We start from the raw sequence: 12,785 nt of genomic DNA on the forward strand, positions 1-12,785 counted from the left end.
CGAGCCGGACCGCTCCTCCTCCACCTACGTCCCGGCCGCACAGTCCAGCTCCCCTCCCCCGCCGCCGCGGTCCAGTCCTTCCCCGCCGACCAGCCCCCGCCCCGCGCAGGCTGCGGCTAGGTCCTGTCCGCCGCAGCTCGGGCGAATGACCCGTAGTAACCCCGCCCCGCCCCCGGTCGTCCGCCGTGCTCCCGGCCGGAATTCGATAGGCCCAGCCCCGCACGCGCCACCGCCCGCGGGCCAATGGGCGGCGGTCTCTCTGCATATGCAACGAGCGCCGGCCGGGGGTGCGCGTCCCGGGCGGTTCGGCTCAACAGACGCTGGTCTGCCGGCGCCGGTGTGCGAGTCCGCGCCTGTCGCCGCGGCCGGGGCTGGGACGAGGCGGTGGCGGCGGACCGAGTAGCAGACGGCCGTCTCCTCGCAGTGCGACCGCGGCGGCAGCGTCAGGGTCCCCAGGAGGCGGCCTAGGGCGCTAGTGCTCTGGGGGCGCAACCCAGGCCTGCGTGGGCCCGAGGAACCGGGGCCCCGGCGTCGCGGTGAGTGCGGCTCCTGTGGTGGGCATGGTGGGGCCTCCGCGTGCGGAAGGGCTGCGCCCCAAGGGCGACCCTGGCCCGGGGGAAGGATGCGGCCGGCCTGGAGGCCCCGGATCCCCGACGTGGCCGCCTGGCCCGGCGGTGCGGGGGTACCGGGCCACTCCGCGGCGAGGGTGAGGGGTGCCGCCGTGGGATCCGGGAAGCGGGTGAGGTGGGGCTCGGGGCCGCAGAGCCCACGCGAATCCGGGGGGGGGGGACCGCAGTCCGAGCGGCCGAGCTGTCCGGGGGAGGAAGGATGCGCGGGGTTCCCTCCCGGCGCTTTGGGGGCGGGGTGGGCTGGGGGTTGGCCACTTTCACTAGCCGGGCTCTGACGCGGTCCTCCGGAGGAAACACCCCTGCGGTTTCCGAAACCCATGCTGGAGGGGCGGGCCGGGGGTGTGTTGCTGCGGGCCGTGAGGAGAGATTGAGGGGTATGAGGTGGGTCGACCTTGTTATTTGTTCTGGCCGCGATCGGAGGCGATGGGCCTGGGATGAATCCTATTCGTTTGGGGTTGGGAGTTGAAGGTTTACTTTCCCTAGGTGTATTTTAATTATGCACTGGTAATGGAATGGGTAATTCCGAGCAACTCAAGCGGGGTAGGAATGATCCAGCCCGTTTCACAGATGGGGAACCCGAGGCCCAGAAACATTGAGCTGGTTTGTCCAGGCTGGCTTTGGAAAATGTGCTCTAAGCTATTGTGTATTTTGCTGTTTAGTCGCTAAGTCGTATCCGACTCTCTGCGACCCCATGGACTGTAGCCCACCAGGCTCCTCTGTCCACGGGATTCTCCAGGCAAGAACACTGGAGGGGGGTGCCATTTCCTCCTCCAGGGTATCTTCGCGACCGAGGGATCGAACTCTCGTCTCTCCTGTCTCCTGATTGGCGAGCGGGATTCTTTACCACTGAGTCATTTAGGAATTGCAGAGGGAATCACAGCTTCTTATTTGCCGTGATTTGGGGGCAAGTTAATGTGTCCAAACAGCAGTTCTCTCCACCTGTAAAATGGGAATAACCACCACCTTAGAGAGTTGTTAACATACTATGCAGAAACTCTTCGTAGGAAACCTGGAATGTTGTCAGCTGAGAGGAAATAGGCCTTGTGAAATTGACTGTAGCGGAATAAGATGACAAACAGCTGACACTTATTGAGCCTTTATAACATTCCAGATTTCCTATGAAGAGTTTCTGCATAGTATCTCTAAAACTGTTAACAACTCTCTAAGGTGGTAGTTATTCCCATTTTATAGCTGGAGAGAACTGCTGTTTGGACACATTAACTTGCCCCCAGATGACTGCGAGTAAGAGGGGAAGCTGTAATCAGACCCGCCTGTTTGAAAATCTAGAGCTCTCTTATCCAAGCGTTATATTATGCTGCCTCTCTTTGGTGGCTGGCTGAATAGTTGTCACGGTGGAGTTTTGTTTGAGTGGCCAGGAGAGCAGTCATTTGATGATAACCTTTTCTGGTTCCCCAGGTTTGTTTCAGGAGTTGAGGGGTGGTGCTGAGTTGCTCCTAAAATTGTGTGTTAGAAGGTTATTACTGGGAAGAAGTGTGGCGACACGGGAGTGTACTGTATAGACCGTTGTTTTGTGTTCTGGAGTGTTCCTGTGCAGTTCTTAACACTTAGGAATGAGTAAGGCTTCTTCAGTCACTGGCATTTTCCTTTTAGTCTTTACCTAGTTCATTCTTTTTCTGTAAAAAGAGCTGGTTCTGTAGTAAGATGGCAGTGTTGGGTGTAGGGCTGGATGTACGTAGATGTACACTGGATGTACGGGGCTGGGGTGACAAGTCACCTAGTGTCCTTGGGTCTCAGGTACTGGGTTTGTGAGCTATGTGCACTGGATGATTTAAAGTTGTCCATCTTGAAGGAAGGATGGATCGGGAAAATCAATCCCTGCCTGGTTTGGGAAGTCAGAGCCCCCAAAAGTCCCAACACATTTCTCATTGCTTGTGTGCTCTTCTGCTGTCCTGTTTAACAATTCCTTATTTAGTTAATTGCTCACTTAGAGCTTTTAATTCCTATTCTGTGTTAGGCAGCATGTAAGGTGCTGGGAATGTAGCAGAGAACAGAATTGATGCCATTTTTGCCTTTATAGAGGAACGAATATGAAACAGGTCATCATACAAATAATAGATAATTACAAATTATGATATGTATAATGAAGGAACTTGTGAATGAGTATTATATAGACTGTTGTGATTTAGATGGAAATCTAGTCTAGGGAGGGTTTTTTTTTTTTAAATGGTGGGTGACAAGTGCTTGGATGATTAGACTGGGTACTATTAAAGAAAACTTTTAAATTTGGGCATGACTTTAGATTTATAGAAAAGTTGCAGATATGGGAATATTCCTATATACCATAATCCCTATACCATAACCCAGCTCCCCTGCTCTAATATTAGCATGTCACATAACCTTGGTTCATGTGTCAAAACAAAAGATTAATATTGATACTATACTCTAAATTATAAACTATGTTCAGATATCACCAATTTTCCCATGAATGCCCTTTTTTCTATCCCAGGATTGAGTCCATGATACCAGCTGGCATTTTGCATTCATGTTATTTTAGTCTCCTCTAGTATTAAATACTAATTTAAGAATTTCCCTTTTATGATTTACTTTTAATAATTTGTAATAGTAAGTGGTATAGAACGCTAAGAAAGTAAATATATGGGTATGTAAAATAAACTACTATATATCAACCCTTTTATTGGTTCCAATTTTGTTTAAATTAGGATTGCCCAGTATCAGTATGTATAAAATTTCTTTCTAAGCCAGTCATCAGTTGACGGGCACTTGGGTTGCTTCCATGGCTTGGTTATTGTAAATAGTGCCGCTGATATACATGTACTCAAATGTTCATTTTGAATTACAGTTTTCATCTTCTCTGGAGTGGAATTGCTGGGTCTCATGGTAGTTCTATTTTTAGTCTTTTAAAGTACCTGTTTACTGTTTCTCTAGTGGCTGCACCAAATTACATTTCCACCAACAGTGTAGTAGGGTTCTCTTTTCTCCTTTAGTATTTATTTGTAGGCTTTTTGATGGTAGCCATGCTGACAGGTGTGACCCTCATCACAACCTCATTGTGGTTTTGACTTTTCGTTTCTCTGGTAATGATGTCGAACATCTTTTCATGTGTGTGTTGGCCATCTGTATGTCTTTTTTTTTTTTTTTTGAGAAATGTCCATTTAGGTCTTCTGCCCATTTTTAATTTCTTTTTGATAGAGTTATGTGAGCTGTTCATATATTTTGAATATTAACCCTTTGTCAGTTGCATCATTTGTAAATACTTCTCTCCTAGGTTGTCTTTTCATTTTGCTTACTGTTCCTTTTGCTGTGCAAAAGCTTTTAAGTCTCATTTGTCAATTAAAAGATGCCTGCCCCTTGAAAGAAAAGCTGTGGCAAACCTAGACAGCATATTAAAAAGCAGAGACATTACTTTGCTGACAAAGGGTCTGTCTAGTCAGAGCTGTGGTTTTTCCAGTAGTCATGTATGGATGTGAGAGTTGGACTATAAAGAAAGCTGAGGGGAGGGAGGTGGGAGGGGGGGTTCAGGATGGGGAACACGTGTACACCCATGGTGGATTCATGGTGATGTATGGCAAAACCAATACAATACTGTAAAGTAATTAGCCTCCAATTAAAATAAATTAATATTAAAAAATAATAAAATATTAAAAAAAAAGCTGAGCACCAAAGAATTGATGCTTTTGAACTGTGGTGTTGGAGAAGGCTCTTGAGAGTCTCTTGGATTGGCAGGGAGATTAAACCAGTCAATTCTAAAGGAAATCAACCATGATTATTCATTGGAAGGACTGATGCTGAGGCTGAAGCTCTGATACTTTCGCCACCTGGTGAGAAGAACTGACTCATTATAAAAGACCCTGATGCTGGGAAAGATTGAAGGAGGGAAGAGAAGGGGATGACAGAGAATGAGATGCCTGGATGGCATCACTGACTCAACTGATATGAGTTTGAGCAAACTCTGGGAGATAGTAAAGGACAGGGAAGCCTGGAGTGCTGCAGTCCATGGGATCGCAGAGTCAGACATGACTGAGCGACTGAACTGTATTTTTATTTCCTTTGCCTTGGGAGACTGATCTAAGGAAATACTGCTATGATTTATGCAAAGAATGTTTTACCTGTGTTCTTTTCTAGGAGTTTTATGGTGTCATGTCTTAGATTGTGTTGCTCAGTCATGTCCATTTCTTTGCGACCCCATGGACTGTAGCTCGCCAGGCTCCTCTGTCCATGGGATTTTCCAGGCAAGAATACTGGAGTGGGTTGCCATTTCCTCCTCCAGGGGATCTTCCCAGCCCAGGGATCGAACCCACATTGCTTACCTCACCTTTGTTGGCAGATGGATTCTTTACCACTAGCGTCGCCTGGGAAGCCCCGCCTTATGTTAGATCTTGAAACAATTTGGAGTTTATTTTTGTAAATGTTTGGAGGAATGTTCCAACTTGTTATTTTACCTGTAGCTGTCCAGTGTTCCCAGCACCACTTACTGAAGAGCCTGTCTTTTCTTCTGGGGAGATTTCTGAATTGATTTGGTGAGATACTACCAGATGACAATCTTGCATTCTGATGCTGTAGTTAAATGTACATATAGCCAAGAGTTTGGGAACTTTTTTGAGCAACAGTAGTTTTTTAATCTCAGTGTCTGTTCCTCCTCAGAATGTCACTCCAGCTCACATTGCAAGGTGTGAAAATGAGAGAGGGACTTTCTTTTCAAGAAGTCATTCTGCCTGCCTTTTGAGTACTTACAGTTTAAATATTCCTGTAATATTTAAACTTTCCCCGTTCAAATGAGCAGCTGGGAAGCAAGAAATTTTATATGAGTTTTGGACATCAGGCTGGGATTTGGATGTTTTCAGGAAAGCAAGGCCAAAAAAAGATGACAGTTTTTTCTAACTTTAGGTAAGTAGCATTATATTTATCAAAAGTACCTGATGTAGTTTATACTTTACAGAGTGACTTAAAATTCTAATCTCTTAGGCATCAAATGATGACATGGTTTGGGAAATACAAGCCATTAAATGTGTGACTATTTCAGTTGAATGTGTATTAAACCAGTACAAATAATTCATTGTAGTACCTTTACTGAATGCCATTTGCAAAGTACTGTGCTAGATGTATAATGTGGAATAAATAAAAAGATGAACTTGTAAAGTCCTTCCTTTCAAGGAGATTTCAACTTAATGAATACTAATACTCAGATTTAATTTTTTTTCCCCTTTTTTAAGCTAACATGAAAGTGCTTTCATGTTAGCTTATTTGATTCTTAGAGCCTTATATCGTTAGCAGAAATACTGAGAAAAGGGAGATTTAGAGGCAAAATTGCCAGACGTGGTAATTAACAGTAGTAAATGGATTGGAGAAGGGGAAGTTGCATGATGGATGACTAGTTTACCATTTTGGTGCCATCAGTGGAGAGATGATGGGTGAGATTGCCTATGGAGAGACTAGAAAGAAAACTGGAGGAGGCTGAGTTTGCCGAGGAGATGGACACAGTGGCCAGTCATGTGAGAGGGACAGCCTGAAGCAGGTGTCCCTGCTGCTGTGGAGAAGCACTCAGCACTGTGGAATGCTCTTGTGAGAAAACTGGAGCACCATCTGTTGGATTTAGCAACTTGGAAGTCACGGCTGACCTTGGCAGGAGATACTGATATGATGGTGGGGATGGGGTGGGGAGCAGAAGTAAGGGGAAGATGGGGAAAATGGGGATTGCAAGAATAGGAAACTGCTCCAGAGAGTGTTGATTGGTAGCACGATATATACCTGTGGCTGATTCATGTTGATATTTGACAGAAAACAAGAAAATTCTGTAAAGCAATTATCCTTCAATTTAAAAAATAGATAAACGTAGTAAAAAGCATGCTGATGGGAAAGTGTCTGAGTGGAGGAGGTTGAGTATAGATGAGGAAGCTGTTACTTGTTGGTGCAAAATGGAGCCTTGAGCAATTTCCAGAAAATTGCCAAGAACTGTTAAATTCCTAAAAATCAGCCACTTTTCACTGACTTGTGACAGTCTTTCTAGAAAACCTCACTACACAGTATTGTGTGAAGCTGATTTAACATGTGACTTACTCTTGATTTTATTCACCTTAATATAGTATATACTTTCGTCTGACTTTTGATCATAGTTTTTCTTTGATAAAGAAGATGTTATAAACAATGAATCTTGTGATTTCTTCTGAGTGCTATTTTTAGTTTCATAATAAATGTTTTCAGACTGCTTCTGTTTTCCTGACATTTTAAGTGCCTAAATTCTTTTTGTTTAAAACTATAGCTTCTATTTTTACTGAACTATGTTTACTGAAATATGTTTCATGTTTCCCATTTTGAGGAATAAAGAATTGTCAGATGATTCAGTGGGTTTAACTGATCTGCTAATTTTTATTTGGAACTGAAAATACCAAAATAACCAATGTTTTGGATAAACTGGCTAACTATAGTTATCTGCTTGTTTGTGAAGGTATTATGAGGATATGTAGTGGGCATTGATTTATTTATATATATTTCTTTTTTTAAAATTTATTATTAATTGGAGGATGATTGCTTTACAATATTGTATTGGTTTCTACCATCCAGTAACTTGAATCAGCCATAAGTATATATGCATCCCCTCCCTCTTGAGCCTCCCTCCCACCCCCATACCCCACCCCTCTAGGTTGTCACAGAGCACCTTGTAACCTTGTTGAGTTCCTTGTGTCATACAGCAGCATCCTGCTAGTTGTCTGTTTTGCATATGGCAGTATATGTGTTTCAGTGCTACTCTTTCAGTTTGTCCCACTATCTTCTTCCCCTGCTGTGTCCACGAATCTGCATCTCTGTTCCTGCCCTGCAAATAGGTTCATGAGTACTGTTTTTCTAGATTCCATATATAAGCATTAGTATCATTTCAGTTCAGTCGCTCAGTCGTATCCGACTCTGCGACCCCATGAATCGCAGCACGCCAGGCCTCCCTGTCTATCACCAACTCCCGGAGTTCTCGCAAACTCACGTCCATCGAGTCGGTGATGCCATCCAGCCATCTCATCCTCTGTCATCCCCTTTTCCTCCTGCCCCCAATCCCTCCCAGCATCAGAGTCTTTTCCAGTGAGTCAACTCTTTGCATGAGGTGGCCAAAGTACTGGAGTTTCAGCTTTAGCATCATTCCTTCCAAAGAACACCCAGGACTGATCTCCTTTAGAATGGACTGGTTGGATCTCCTTGCAGTCCAAGGGACTCTCAAGAGTCTTCTCCAACACCACACTTCAAAAGCATCAATTTTTCGGCGCTCAGCTTTCTTCACAGTCCAACTCTCACATCCATACATGACCACTGGAAAAACCATGGCCTTGCCTAGATGGACCTTTGTTGGCAAAGTAATGTCTCTGCTTTTGAATAAGCTATCTAGGTTGGTCATAACCTTCCTTCCAAGGAGTAAGTGTCCTTTAATTTCATGGCTGCAATCACCATCTGCAGTGATTTTGGAGCTCCCCAAAATAAAGTCTGACATTGTTTCCACTGTTTCCCCATCCATTTCCCATGAAGTGATGGGACCAGATGCCATGATCTTAGTTTTCTGAATGTTGAGCTTTAAGCCAACTTTTTCACTCTCTGCTTTCACTTTCATCAAGAGGCTTTTTAGTTCCTCTTCACTTTCTGCCATAAGGGTGGTGTCATCTGCATATCTGAGGTGATTGATATTTTTCCCGGCAATCTTGATTCCAACTTGTGCTTCTTCCAGCCCAGCGTTTCTCATGATGTGCTCTGCATATAAGTTAAATAAGCAGGATGACAATATACAGCCTTGACGTACTCCTTTTCCTATTTGGAACCAGTCTGTTGTTCCATGTCCAGTTCTAACTGTTGCTTCCTGACCTGCATATAGGTTTCTCAAGAGGCAGATCAGGTGGTCTGGTATTCCCATCTATTTCAGAATTTACTTCATTCTGTATAACAGACTCCAGGTTCATCCACCTTAGTTCAACTGACTAAATTTGTTCCTTTTTATGACTGAGTAACTTTCCATTGTATATATGTACCACAGCTTCTTTATCCCATTCATCTGTTAGTAGACATCTAGGTTACTTCCATGTCCTGGCTATTGTAAATAGTGCTGCAATGAACATTGGGAATACATGTGTCTTTTTGAATTGTGGTTTTCTCTGGGTATATGCCCAGTAGTGGGATTGCTGGGTCATTTAGTAGTTTTAGTCCTAGTTTTTTTTTTTTTTTAAGGAATCTACTCAAATTAGTGCATATATTGCAAGACACTGGGAATTTGAAAATGACTAAGGATCGTCCCTGCTCTAAAAGAGCTCAGGATTCATGAAAGGAAATGTATGAACATTATATGTATAAGGGAAGAAGGTATACGAACATATGTGTTACTGTGCAGTATATTTCATACAGTCAGAACAGGGCAGGTAAAGGGGAGACTTGACAGGGGAGGTCTTTTTTTTTTTTTTCTCTCCTTCAGAAGTAGTTTTTTGGCAGGAAGTGTGAAAAAGGCTGAGCGCCGAAGAATTGATGCTTTTGAACTGTGGTGTTGGAGAAGACTCTTGAGAGTCCCTTGGACTGCAAGGAGATCCAACCAGTCCATTCAGAAGGAGATCAACCCTGGGATTTCTTTGGAAGGAATGATGCTAAAGCGGAAACTCCAGTACTTTGGCCACCTCATGCGAAGAGTTGACTCATTGGAAAAGACTCTGATGCTGGGAGGGATTGGGGGCAGGAGTAGAAGGGGCCAACAGAGGATGAGATGGCTGGATGGCATCACGAACTCGATGGACGTGAGTCTGAGTGAACTCCGGGAGTTGGTGATAGACAGGGAGGCCTGGCGTGCTGCGATTCACGGGGTCTCAAAGAGTCGGACACGACTGAGTGACTGAACTGAACTGAACAAGGTATTGTGAATCCAGCATGTGAGCAAACCCGTCAAGCATACATTACTTAAAGGGGACTGCTGCTGCTGCTGCTGCTAAGTCGCTTCAGTCGTGTCTGACTCTGTGCGACCCCATAGATGGCAGCCCACCAGACTCCCCCATCCCTGGGATTCTCTAGGCAAGAATACTGGAGTGGGTTGCCATTTCCCTCTCCAGTGCATGAAAGTGAAAAGTGAAAGTAAAGTTGCTCAGTTGTGTCTGACTCTTAGCGACCCCATGGACTGCAGTCTACCAGGCTCCTCCTTCCATGGGATTTTCCAGGCAAGAGTACTGGAGTGGGGTGTCATTGTTTTCTCCATAAAGGGGACTGCTGCTGCTACTGCTGCTAAGTCGCTTCAGTCGTGTCCGACTCTGTGTGACTCCATAGATGGCAGCCCACTAGGCTCCTCTGTCTCTGGGATTCTCCAGGCAAGAATACTGGAGTGCGGTGCCATTTCCTTTTCCAATGCATGAAAGTGAAAAGCGAAAGTGAAGTCGCTCAGTTGTGCTGACTCTTGGCGACCCCATGGACTGCCAGGCTCCTCCTTCCATGGGATTTTCCAGGCAAGAGTACTGGAGTGGGGTGCCATTGCCTTCTTCATAAAGGGGACTAGGAAATACTAATTCCTTAAGAATAAGAGTGTTCAAGCTGTCTGAAGATACATAAAAGATATGGTTAATGTTGAGTGAGCAATATAGGGGTTAGAGAGGTCCTATTGACCAAGGTCGCCAGGAAAAGATCAGCTGAGCAAATGAGACATAGATTGGATTTGAAAAAAACAGTTGGGTTTAAGGTAGAGGTACTCTAATGGGGATGTCCAGGGCAACTGGGGAAGAGCAGGATTGACAAATCAATTGAGGCATCCTCTGTTCTGGGGGACTAGAAAAGCTGTGAGCATAAGTCACATCCCGGGAGAAACAAAAACACTGGAGCCTTGGAGTATAAAGACTATTAAGACCTTCCCTAAGACTCATTTATTGATTCCTTCAACTCACCAAGTACACTTGACCCCTGAACAACATGGGTTTGAACTGTGTGGGTCCACTTATTTGTGGATTCTCCACCTCCCCATCATTGCAGTGTGTACTATAGCACCACACAGTCTAAGGTTGGTTGAATCCCTGGATGTGGAACCATGAGTATGGAGGGCCGACTATGAAATTATATAGTAATTTATAAAACCTTGTGTTGTTGAAGGGTCAGCTGTAATTGTCAAAGGAATGGTAGCAAGGGATGGGAATAGGAAGGGAGACTGGGCAGCCAGTAAGTGAAGAGAACCCTGTGAACTCTGCATTTCAGGTCTGGCCTGAGTTGTTTCTAACACTGCTGTTTGTGGATGTGGCGCTGCCCATACCAGTTAGCCTTTGCGGAGCTGTTTCCTCATCTGTAAACCTTTCTTGCTCAGCGCTCTTGTGAGCTGCTTCTCCATCAGTGCTGTTTTGCTTTTACTTCTCTTTCCATCTCTTCCTTTTACTTGGCTCAAGACTTTTTTTGTTTCTGTCTTATTTCTTTTTTCAGCTTCTTTGAAACTTTATCAGTTAACCTTGTGTGTTTCCCCCATGTTTATGTGTTTGCTACTTGTAATTTACTAGGGCACTTGCATGTGTTTGATTAAATACTGGGCTTCCGCTTGTGACTCAGCTGATAAAGAATCTGCCTGGGTTCGATCCCTGGGTTGGGAAGATCCCCTGGAGAAGGGAAAGGCTACCCACTCTAGTATTCTGGCCTGGAGAATTCCATGGACTGTATAGTCCGTGGGGTCTCAGAGTCAGACATGACTGAGTGTCTTTCACTTTCACTTATTAAATACTAATTACTCAGATATGCAGATGACATCACCCTTATGGCAGAAAGTGAAGAGGAACTAAGAAGCCTCTTGATGAAAGTGAAAGAGGAGAGTGAAAAAGTTGGCTTAAAGCTCAACATTCAGAAAACTAAGATCATGGCATTTGCTCCCATCAGTTCATGGGAAATAGATGGGGAAACAGTGTCAGACTTTATTTTGGGGGGCTCCAAAATCACTGCAGATGGTTGCAGCCATGAAATTAAAAGACGCTTACTCCTTGGAAGGAAAGTTTTGACCAACCTAGATAGCATATTCAAAAGCAGGTCCATCTAGTCAAGGCCATGGTTTTTCCAGTGGTCATGTATGGATGTGAGAGTTGGACTATAAAGAAAGCTGAGCGCCGAAGAATTGATGCTTTTGAAGTGTGGTGTTGGAGAAGACTCTTGAGAGTCCCTTGGACTGCAAGGAGATCCAACCAGTCCATCCTAAAGGAGATCATTCCTGGGTGTTCATTGGAAAGACTGATGCTGAAGCTGAAACTCCCGTACTTTGGCACCTCATGTGAAGAGTTGACTCACTGGAAAAGACCCTGATGCTGGGAGGGATTGAGGGCAGGTGGAGAAGAGGACGACAAAGGATGAGATGGCTGGATGGCATCACTGACTTGATGCACATGAGTTTGGGTAAACTCCGGGAGTTGGTGATAGACAGGGAGGCCTGGCGTGCTGTGATTTATGGGGTTGCAAAAGTTGGACACGACTGAGCAAGTGAACTGAACAATGCTGCATAAATCTTTTTTTAAGTATGTATATTTTATTGAAGTATAGTTTATTTATAGTATTTCAGGTGTACAGCAATATGGTTCAGTCATACCTTTTGAATATTATTTTCTAAATTGGTTTTGTTAGAATAAAACAGTTTGTTTTTCTGCATTGCTGTGTCTGGGTTATAAAATATTCATTATTATTTTGGCCAGAATTATGAAAACTTGTTACTTCAATCAGAGAAATTTCTTATTTTCACTTACTTTCATCATGCTTGAAGTGATCCTCGTTCTGATCCTTGACTTCGGCTGTTTTTTTTTTCTTTTTGCTGTACCATTTACAGTTAGAAGTCTTCCTGTTCTCTTTGAAAACTGACTTGATCCCTGAAGTTGTTGCCTCTTGTTTGGGAGAAGGTTGGGGTAACTGAGTTCCTTCTAAAATGAAGTAGGGAGTGTGTTTTAGTTCCATAGAAAACCAGAATGAACCTGAATGACTTAATCTTAGAACTGTACTGGATATTTTTACAGAAAGAGAATTGACCTTCACAGCAATTATACCAGGAGTCATTTTCCTTTTGCACTGTAACTTGCCATGCTGCTAGTGTGTTAGAGTCTGAGAACTGGTGTTCATCGTTGACTCTGAAACTGGGCCTGCCTTCTAGACGGGTGCCTGTGTATTCTCCAGCATAGTGCCCGGGTAGTGTGCTTCTTAGAGATGAAAAATGTTTAGTTTGTTTAACACTTT

The 12,785-nt window shown here is 44.3% G+C and overlaps 1 protein-coding gene across 1 annotated transcript in view; it reads left to right on the plus strand.

The window, feature by feature from the left end:
* The first annotated feature begins 356 nt into the window (after nt 1-356).
* Nucleotides 357-12,785, plus strand: part of ACSL3 (acyl-CoA synthetase long chain family member 3) — a 78,283-nt gene continuing 65,854 nt past the window's right edge. The window contains exon 1 of the mRNA XM_068967061.1: nt 357-536. The gene's annotated coding sequence lies outside the window, so the exon portion shown is untranslated. The remainder of the gene's footprint in view (nt 537-12,785) is intronic.

Source organism: Capricornis sumatraensis, chromosome 3 (genome assembly GCF_032405125.1).
Source record: "Capricornis sumatraensis isolate serow.1 chromosome 3, serow.2, whole genome shotgun sequence".
Taxonomy (NCBI): domain Eukaryota; kingdom Metazoa; phylum Chordata; class Mammalia; order Artiodactyla; family Bovidae; genus Capricornis; species Capricornis sumatraensis.